This window comes from Callorhinus ursinus, unplaced genomic scaffold (assembly GCF_003265705.2).
Source record: "Callorhinus ursinus isolate GAN/ISIS: 27379988/994484 unplaced genomic scaffold, GSC_fseal_2.0 scaffold1453, whole genome shotgun sequence".
In the NCBI taxonomy this organism is placed as follows: domain Eukaryota; kingdom Metazoa; phylum Chordata; class Mammalia; order Carnivora; family Otariidae; genus Callorhinus; species Callorhinus ursinus.
In genome coordinates, this window is record NW_027398508.1 from 1 (window position 1) to 9,434 (window position 9,434).

Here is a 9,434-nt window from a genome sequence, read left to right on the forward strand (position 1 = left end):
AGGACCCTTGTCAGGACAGGAAGGCAGCTGACCCCAGACTCAGGCCCATCCCCACTGTCCACCCTGGTAGAGCTTTATGCGTGAGAGTGTGTCAGGGTGGGGCACATGGAAGCGCCTAGGTCAGCCAGAGGTGTGCATGGGCTTGTGTGAGTGTGCAGACAACACAATGCTTGCACACACAAATACACACACACATAGACACACAGACATATGCACAGACACAAAACATGCACGTGCACACACACAAACACGGACACATACATGCACATCCCCTGTGTCACCCACCCCATCTTCACTCCACTCTTCTATCCCACAACCCACGGCTTTTGTGCCAGGGTCAGGGTAATCAGCTCTAGTCTCAGGCAGCCCTAGTGCTGGCGCTGGGGGAGGGGGTTTCACAGCTCACCTGGGGTCACAGACACCACAACGAGGAAGGTGGGGTCGAGGAAATATCCTGGGAGCCATGATGTAACGATTCCACACCAGTATGTTCCTGCATCACCTTCTGTGAGGTTCTCCAAGGTCACTGTAAAGGTGAGGTTGGCGGGATGGTCCCTGATGGACACACGGCCGTTACTCTCTTCTATGTCTGCCTCTTTGGTCTTTACAGTACTCCACACACATGGGCTTTTGCACCAGTATTTGGCCATCTCTCTGAATTTCTCCTCGTACTGACACTGCACGCTCAGAGATCCGCCCACGGTGCCCGTCACGGAGGTGGGGCCACTCAGACACCAACAGCCTGGAAAACACAACCGAGTGTGGTCCCTCACCAGATGAGCCTGGGTCAAGGGAATCTGGGGTCATGGTGGCCCCGGATTCCCCAAAAGGATCTCAGGGACTGGAGGAGGCCTTGGCAGGAGACAGACGTTTCCTGAGACTAGAGGGGGAAGAGGTAGCTCCCTACCCACAAAGTGGCACAAGGAGAGGGTGCTCAATGTGTGTGTGTGTGTGTGTGTGTGTGTGTGTGTGTGTGTCTGTCATGCACCAAGATCTCCTTTCTGACTGTGACCCTACAGTAATGGTGGTCACAGGCGCCCCTCTCCTCAGAGTTGCTCTGTCCACTATAGTGGATTGAACTCACCCGCTTCATGCTCTAAATGCTCCTGGTCACTGCTGGGGCAGTGCTGGCCAATCCTGGAATGTACTCTGCTCTCCCTCCTCCCACCCAGGTCCTCCTTCCCTCCCCATGGGCCGCCCCACACACACACCCTGACCACAAGGAAGTGACATGTCACTTGTCCATTGTCAGTACTCTGCCCTGAGAGTCACAGTAGAGTGGACTTTCCAAAGAAGAAAGACTCCTGTGTCCCAGCCCTGTCTCCCCTGTCTCCTTCCTTCCCACTCAGGGCACACTTCCCTGCCCAGGCTCAGCCCTGCTCACCTGGGACCTGCAGAAGGAGCAGAGCTACAGGCAGCCAAGGCCTCCCATCCCTCGGGGTCATGTCTACAGCACAGAGGTCACCCACAGCAATGCCAGGCCCCTGATTTCAAGCCACCTCCCAGACGGTCCAATCTCCACGACCCACTTCTGCTTTTTGAGGCCTCTTTGCTTTCTCGTCAACCTGTGTTGGTCTCACAATCTTCTTCCACGTTGACTCAAGCTGGTCGAGGTGCCAGAAGCTAGGGGAGGGAAGCACCACAGGCTGAGACAGAGTCCTGGGCCGGGTGCCCCGGGCTCCTCTCAATCCTGATGACAGGAGAGCTCCTGGTCAAGGACTGGATTGGGATTGCCATCCTCTTAAGCAGACAACATCTGCTCCTCTCTCTGTCCACACTCGCCCCACACAATGGAGCCGCCCTGGAACATTTCCTCCTCAGTGGAGCTTCCTCACCGCCATGACATGTCACTTCCTTGTGGTCAGGATGGACCATGTCCGGGGTGGAGCCCCAGTAGCCCATCTTCTCAGGCATCGGTGGTGCCTGCAGGGGTGTTAGGAACCCCTAGGCTGCAGCTCCAAGCACCCACAGTCCCCATGGGACCCCTGCTCTCCTCTGGCCACACAAGTTGGCACTGTGACCTCAGATACCTTCAAAGGTCCCATTAGGGTTCTGGGTTCCTAACCAGGGTACAAATCCCCCAGGCTGCGCTTCCCTCCTGTGTGTTTCTCTGTTCTCAAGACATGGACATGGAGCAGCCGTCACGAACCCCGTGAGCACCTCACATTTGACCCTTCTTTGGAAAGTCCACTCTACTGTGACTCACAGGGCAGAGTACTGGCAATGGACAAGAGGGTCCAGAGGTTGAAGGAGCTGATGGGACGATGGGGAAATGTGAAGCTGAGACTGGGCTGCTCCTCTCCATCCAGTGGCACGAGGGACCGTTGTGTAACAAGAGGGTGGTCTGCCAGAACACTAGCTGCTGGTGGCCCTTTTGGGTTCACAGTGGTGACCGGGGACCACTTCAAGGTTCAGAGTTGGGGGATGGTCCTTGCCAGGAGGTGGGGAGGTTGTCCTAACTCAGAGTGGCGTGTTCTCATGACATGATGGGTTTGGGGTGAGTTTATGCTGGAAATGGTAGGGAGGCAGGCTAAGGTGCAGGGCCTGACATCTTGCCTGGGTAAAGCCAGGTCCTCAACTTTGTCACGCACAACCAGGTCTATCAATTTTCCCCTAAACACTCTCTCCCCAGATCTGTTCCTCCTCCACACGATCTTATCCAGATCAAAGGGGACAATATTCCCAGAGTTATTGCAACTAGACCCTGTCACCCGGGATTCCTGTCTCTGTCATTCCCCACTAATGCTTCCTCTGGTACTGTGCATCTGCCCATACCTCCTCTTCCTCCTGATGTTACAACCCTCCTCTCTCCTCTTAGTGCAAGGGTGACATCCCTCTTCTTGCCAGTCCCCTCAGGCCTTGTCTTCCCTCTGTTCCACTCTTCAGCAAGAGAGCACGTCAACAAAATCAGGAGTAGCCAGTACACCCTTTTGTCCCCTGCTCTTCAGGTGAAACCCACTCTCCTTGCTTGGCTTACATGGCCTGAGTGGGACCAGCCAATTATGGGTTCTGCATTTCTATCTTGCTCCCCCACCTCAATGTGCCCCGTGCTCCAGCCACAGTGCCCATCCTTCCCCAGGGCCAATGTCTGCAGCCAATTCAGTCTTTATTCATTCACTCAATCACTCATTCGCTCTTGAAGTAAACATTTATCATAAGCCGCTTGCCCCTCCCCTTGGATCCTTTGTCCACCTCTTCTCACTGCTTATTCCTTCTTGCTCTTTAGAGTTCACCTTGGATGCCACTCCCTCAGAAAGTCATCCCTGATCACCCTTCCTAGGGGTCACCCTGTTGTCTCAATCACCAACCCCCATTTGTTTCCTCCGTAGCTCACCAAACCTTGTTAGTGTGTTTCTTTTGGTGGTTTCTATGCATCTCCCTACTAGGATAGAGCTCATATCATAGCAGCAATCTGGGCCTGTTTTTCATCACTGAATGACCTGGTGGCCATCTACAGTATGGGACAAATGGTCAGCTTATGATAAATGTTTACTTCAAGAGCGAATGAGTGATTGAGTGGATGAATAACGACTGAATTGGCTGCAGACATTGGCCCTAGACAAGTGTGGTCCAACTAGATTTGATATCTATCGCGGCATTTCACATTCCTCCAAAACCCAGCGGCAGTAAACAACATTAATTATCTCACACTTCCTGAGAGTCACAAATCTGAGAGTGGCTTATCTGAGTGGTTGTGGCTCAGGATGTCTCTTTCACAAAGTTGTGGTCAAGATATTGACCAGGCTATGCTCATTGGATGGCTGGGCTGGCCTGGAGGATCTGCTTCAGAGATGACATGCTCACATGGTTGTTAGCAGGAGTCCTTAGCTCCTCGCCCAGTAGAACTACTTTAGTGTCTTCATGATATGGCAACGAGTTTCTCCCAGAGTGTGGGATCCTAGAAAGAGCAAGGCATAACATATTTATGATTTCTCCTTGGAAGTCGTATACCATTGCTTCTGCCATATCTGTGGACCACACACCCACCTGATACAATGTGGAGGACCCCTGCCAAAGGATGTGGATATCTGATCTGAGTGGTGGCCATGAAAGGATATCACTTTCTACAACGTCAGTGAGCTGTGTATTTAGGACATGTGCAATTTCCTGTTCTCATTGTTCCACTCTAATAAAAAAGAATTTAAAAAGCAAAAACCAAAAAATGAAAGCATACCTCTGAAACTTTGCTTAATTTTTGTGGGGAGGTTTGCTCCTTATTGGTCTTTTCTCCCATAGCAAAGAGTTTATGTAATCTCCCCATCCCCCGAGCTACCTTGCCAACAGCTCAGTCAACAAACTGACCAGAAGTCTATTGTAAGTGATGATGGGAGGATTCGAACCCAGATTCCTCTGGCACCACTCTTCAAGTGCCTTTCTCTCAGACCACGACAATGGCAGGCAGAGAGTGGCCAAGAGCCAGCAAGAGGGAGAAGCACTATCTTCAGACCCAGGGAAGCCCAATAAGGCGGTTTGTTAGGCAGCTGGTGGCATTGTAACTCAAATTGAGAAACTTGACAGGGACTCACTGTTTCCTCCGGCTTCTCAGCCCACCACCATCTCTTCCTTCTCTCTCTCACTTTCCCTCTTCTGAAACCTCTTCAGTTTCTGCAGCTCCTGGCTGAGCTGAGAAGTTGAAAGATCCACCAGGTGAACAGGGCAATTACAACAGCAACTTGACTTTAGGTTTGAGTCCGGGCCGTGGTGGTTAATGTTATGGGTTAACTGGCCATAGGCTGCTCAGATGGAAGATTATCTCTGGGTGTGTCTGGGAGGATGTTGCTCTCCCTCACGTGGGTGGGCCTCACCGCATCTTTTGAGGGTCTGAGTAGAATTGGTTGACCAGCAGAGGAAGGAGGAATTGTCCCCTTGCTGCCTGATGGCTTCGGCTGGGACGTCCACCTTTTCCCACCCTCTGCACTCTTGGATCTCAGACCCTTGAACTTGGAATGAATTCTACCACCAACTTTCTTGGGTACTCCTCAGCTCCCACCACCATGGGAGCATATTCTTTATAATAAACTCTTCATATACATATTTTCTTATTGGTTCGGTTTCTCCAGGGAACTTTGACTAATACAGGTGTGTATTTGACCCTGTGGCAGTTTACTTCTTCAACCCTCAAGCCTGCACATGAGGACCTAATTCAGGAAGATCCATGTGAGGACTCAACAGGAAGATGCAAAATCTCACCAGTTCCTCTCACCTGCAACGTGACCTCACGTGATATCTCCCAGAGTTGATGGAATGTAGGTGTTTCAAGGGCTGCTACAGAGAAACGCAGAGTAAAAGCCTAGGATGTCAGCATGCTGAGCATGGAAGAGCATGGGGCCCATCCACACAGTGAATTGGGTCCGTCTTTTAAAGGGAGATGAATGAAGCAAAGACCAAGTTAAAGGCAAATGTTATTGCCTTTCCTTGGGCTGGAATCAGAAGTATCTGCTTTATTCCTCTTTGGCTTTAGGGTGTCTCTGAGGTTCAGAGAGGCCTGGGACACTTTGGTTTCGTGAAGCTCTCAGCATTGAAGAAAAGAGAGATGCCAAAGTAGGGTTACAAAATTTCTGGGATATTTTAGAGTGGGAAGAGATAAATGTTGGCTGTGCCCCCACGCCAGTCTGGAGGATGCTGAGTCCTATTGCCTGCCTGCACCTGGAGCCTCACGTGCCCCAATCCCTGATGCGTCCCCAGGGGCACAAGGTTATCTCTAGGAAACTGGGAGAGGCAATTGGGCTGTGTACCCAGGGCTCTTGGAAGTGCTGAGAGGAACAGTACGAGCACTACAGGGACAAAAAAATTATGATGTATTTAAAATGTGTAAACTTCATGAGTCAAATTTTTATATGCAGATGGTCATAAGACATAATAAATTGGGCTATAAAAATGATTCCTGAAATAAAATATTAATTTACTTGTGCTTTGGCAGGAATAAAACACACATATATAAATAGTAGGACGAACATTTATGTCAGTGCAGCCCTGTGATTGTGTAGAGAATTCAATTTAGAGATAATATAAAGACTACTTCTTTTTCTCATCTTTAAATTTTTTTATTCTTATGTTAATCACCATACATTACATCATTAGTTCTGGATGTAGTGTTCCATGAGTCATTGTTTGTGCATAACACCCGGTGCTCCACGCAGAACGTGCCCTCTTTAACACCCATCACCAGGCTAAGCCATCCCTCCACCCCCCTCCCGTCTAGAACCCTCAGTTTGTTTTTCAGAGTCCATCGTCTCTCATGGTTCCTATAAAGACTACTTTTGAGGCTGGTCGGGGGATGCCAGGCCAGAGTCAACGGGTAAACTTCTTTCCCCGCACTGCAGGGTAGACCCTCCCAGTCCAACCTCCTGCCCATTTCTGCCCATCTCTCTTGGTCCTGGCACCTCTGTCTCCTTGTTTCTCATCCCCTCAGCCACCTTTCCTTAGACCTCGCTGGCCTGATCATAGTTAGTCTTGAAAGAGCTGCTTCCCTCACTCATGAGCAATAAGAGGAAGCATTGTCAGTTGTCACCACACCCGGTTGCCAGCCAGCTGACCGTGTTCAGTAGGGGCCACTGGGTCTCTCTACCACTTCCAGGGGTAAGAAATCCAGAAGAGCCATGTGGTCGCTGCTTCTCAATAAAGCCGTAGCCCTGGACTAGTGTCAGATGTGTTCTTTCTCCCTGGTTGTATCCCCTCTTTCGGGCACAGGTGGTTAGGGCCCCGACTTATTCTAGTCTGAACTACCCTGTAGGCTCCAGTCCCCTGGTTGCACCTTGAGCTCTGGACCTGTGAATGTCTGGGTCCACCTCTAGTTGGCCCCAAGGGAGACACAGTGATTCCTAAGTAAACATCTCAGGCTGGTGAGCAGGATGGGGCTTGGGGACTGAGCAGGCTGTAGGATTCAGCCTGAGGAGGAAAGGTCATCAGGATTCAGTGGGTCTAGTTCTAACCCCTGGGTGGTCAGGATCAGAATATTTGAAACATCCAGGGGGACTCAGCAGCCGAGAGACAATCCTGTTAGAGTACAATTATTATTTTTTTTATTTTTTATTGTTATGTTAATCACCATACATTACATCATTAGTTCTTGATGTCGTGTTCCATGATTCATTGTTTGTGCATAACACGCAGTGCTCCACGCAGAATGTGCCCTCTTTAACACCCATCACCAGGCTAAGCCATCCCCCCACCCTCCTCCCCTCTAGAACCCTCAGTTTGTTTTTCAGAGTCCATCGTCTCTCATGGTTCGTCTCCCCCTCTGACTTACTCCCCTTTATTCTTCCCCTCCTGCTATCTTCTTCTTTTTCTTTTTTCGTAACATATGTTGCATTATTTGTTTCAGAAGTACAGATCTATGATTCAACAGTCTTGCACAATTCATAGCGCTCACCATAGCACATACCCTACCCACTGTCTATCACCCAGCCACTCCGTCCCTCCCACCACCCCCAACCACTCCAGCAGCACTCAGTTTGTTTCCTGAGATTAAGAATTCCTCATAACAGTGAGGTCATATGATACATGTCTTTCTCTGATTGACTTATTTCACTCAGCATGACACCCTCCAGTTCCATCCACGTCGTTGCAAATGGCAAGATCTCATTCCTTTTGATGGCTGCATAATATTCCATTGTGTATATATACCACCTCTTCTTTACCCATTCATCTCTCGATGGACATCTTGGCTCTTTCCACAATTTGGCTATTGTGGACATTGCTCCTCTAAACATGGGGGTGCACGTACGCCTTCGGATCCCTACATTTGTATCTTTGGGGTAAATACCCAGGAGTGCAATTGCTGGATCGTATGGTAGCTCTATTTTCAACTGTTTGGGGAACCTCCACACTGTTTTCCAGAGCGGTTGTACCAGTTTGCATTCCCACCAACAGTGTAGGAGGGTTCCCCTTTCTCCACATCCCCGCCAACATCTGTCGTTTCCTGACTTGTTAATTTTAGCCATTCTGACGGGTGTGAGGTGGTATCTCATGGAGGTTTTGATTTGGATTTCCCTGATGCCGAGCGATGTTGAGCACTTTCTCATGTGTCGGCCATTTGGATGTCTTCTTTGGAAAAATGTCTGTTCATGTCTTCTGCCCATTTCTTGATTGGATTATTTCTTCTTTGGGTGTTGAGTTTGATAAGTTCTTTCTACATTTTGGATACTAGCCCTTTATCTGATATGTCATTGCCAAATATTTTCTCCCATTCTGTCGGTTGTCTTTTGGTTTTGTGGACTGTTTCTTTGGCTGTGCAGAAGCTTTTGATCTTGATGAAATCCCAATAGTTCATTTTTGCCCTTGCTTCCCTTGCCTTTGGCGATGTTTCTAGGAAGAAGTTGCTGCAGCTGAGGTCGAAGAGGTTGCTGCCTGTGTTCTCCTTTAGGATTTGGATGGACTCCTGTCTCACGTTTAGGTCTTTCAACCATTTGGAGTCTATTTTTGTGTGTGATGTAAGGAAATGGTCCAGTTTCCTTCTTCTGCATGTGGCTGTCCAATTTTCCCAACACCATTTGTTGAAGAGACTGTCTTTTTTCCATTGGACATTCTTTCCTGCTTTGTCGAAGATGAGTTGACCATAGAGTTGACGGTCCATTTCTGGGCTCTCGATTCTGTTCCATTGATCGATGTGTCTGTTTTTGTGCCAGTACCATACTGTCTTGATGATGACAGCTTTGTAAGAGAGCTGGAAGTCCGGAATTGTGATGCCGCCAGCTTTGCTTTTCTTTTTCAAGATTCCTCTGGCTATTCGGGGTCTCTTCTGGTTCCATACAAATTTTAGGATTATTTGTTCCATTTCTTTGAAAAAAGTGGATGGTATTTTGATGGGGATTGCATTGAGTGTGTAGATTGCTCTGGGTAGCACTGACATCTTCACAATGTTTGTTCTTCCAATCCGTGAGCATGGAACGTTTTTCCATTTCTTTGTGTCTTCTTCAATTTCTTTCCTGAGTATTTTATAGTTTTCTGAGTACAGATCCTTTGCCTCTCTGGTTAAATTTATTCCTAGGTATCTTATGGTTTTGGGTGCAATTGTAAATGGGATCGACTCCTTGATTTGTCTGTCTTCTGTCTTGTTGTTGGTGTATAGGAATGCCACTGATTTCTGTGCATTGATTTTATAGCCTGCTACTTGACTGAATTCCTGTATGAGTTCTAGCAGTTTTGGGGTGGAGTCTTTGGGGTTTTCCACATACAGTATCATATCATCTGCAAAGAGTGAGAGTTTGACTTCCTCTTGGCCGATTTGGATGCCTTTGATTTCTTTTTGTTGTCTGTTTGCTGTGGCTAGGACTTCTAATACTATGTTGAATAGCAGTGGTGTTAGTGGACATCCCTGCCGCGTTCCTGACCTTAGGGGAACCGCTCTCAGCTTTTCCCCATTGAGAATGATATTTGCTGTAGGTTTTTCATAGATGGCTTTTATGATATTGAGGTATGTACCCTCTATCCCT

General features: G+C 48.6%; 1 long non-coding RNA gene across 1 annotated transcript; it reads right to left on the reverse strand.

Moving 5' to 3' along the window:
* Positions 1-607: 607 nt before the first annotated feature.
* LOC112813805 (uncharacterized) lies at positions 608-1,307 on the reverse strand. The gene is made up of 2 exons (XR_012377449.1): positions 1,085-1,307; positions 608-742 (listed from the first exon to the last, which is right to left on the reverse strand). It is a non-coding gene; the product is annotated as an uncharacterized lncRNA (long non-coding RNA).
* Between the last annotated feature and the right edge of the window lie 8,127 nt (positions 1,308-9,434).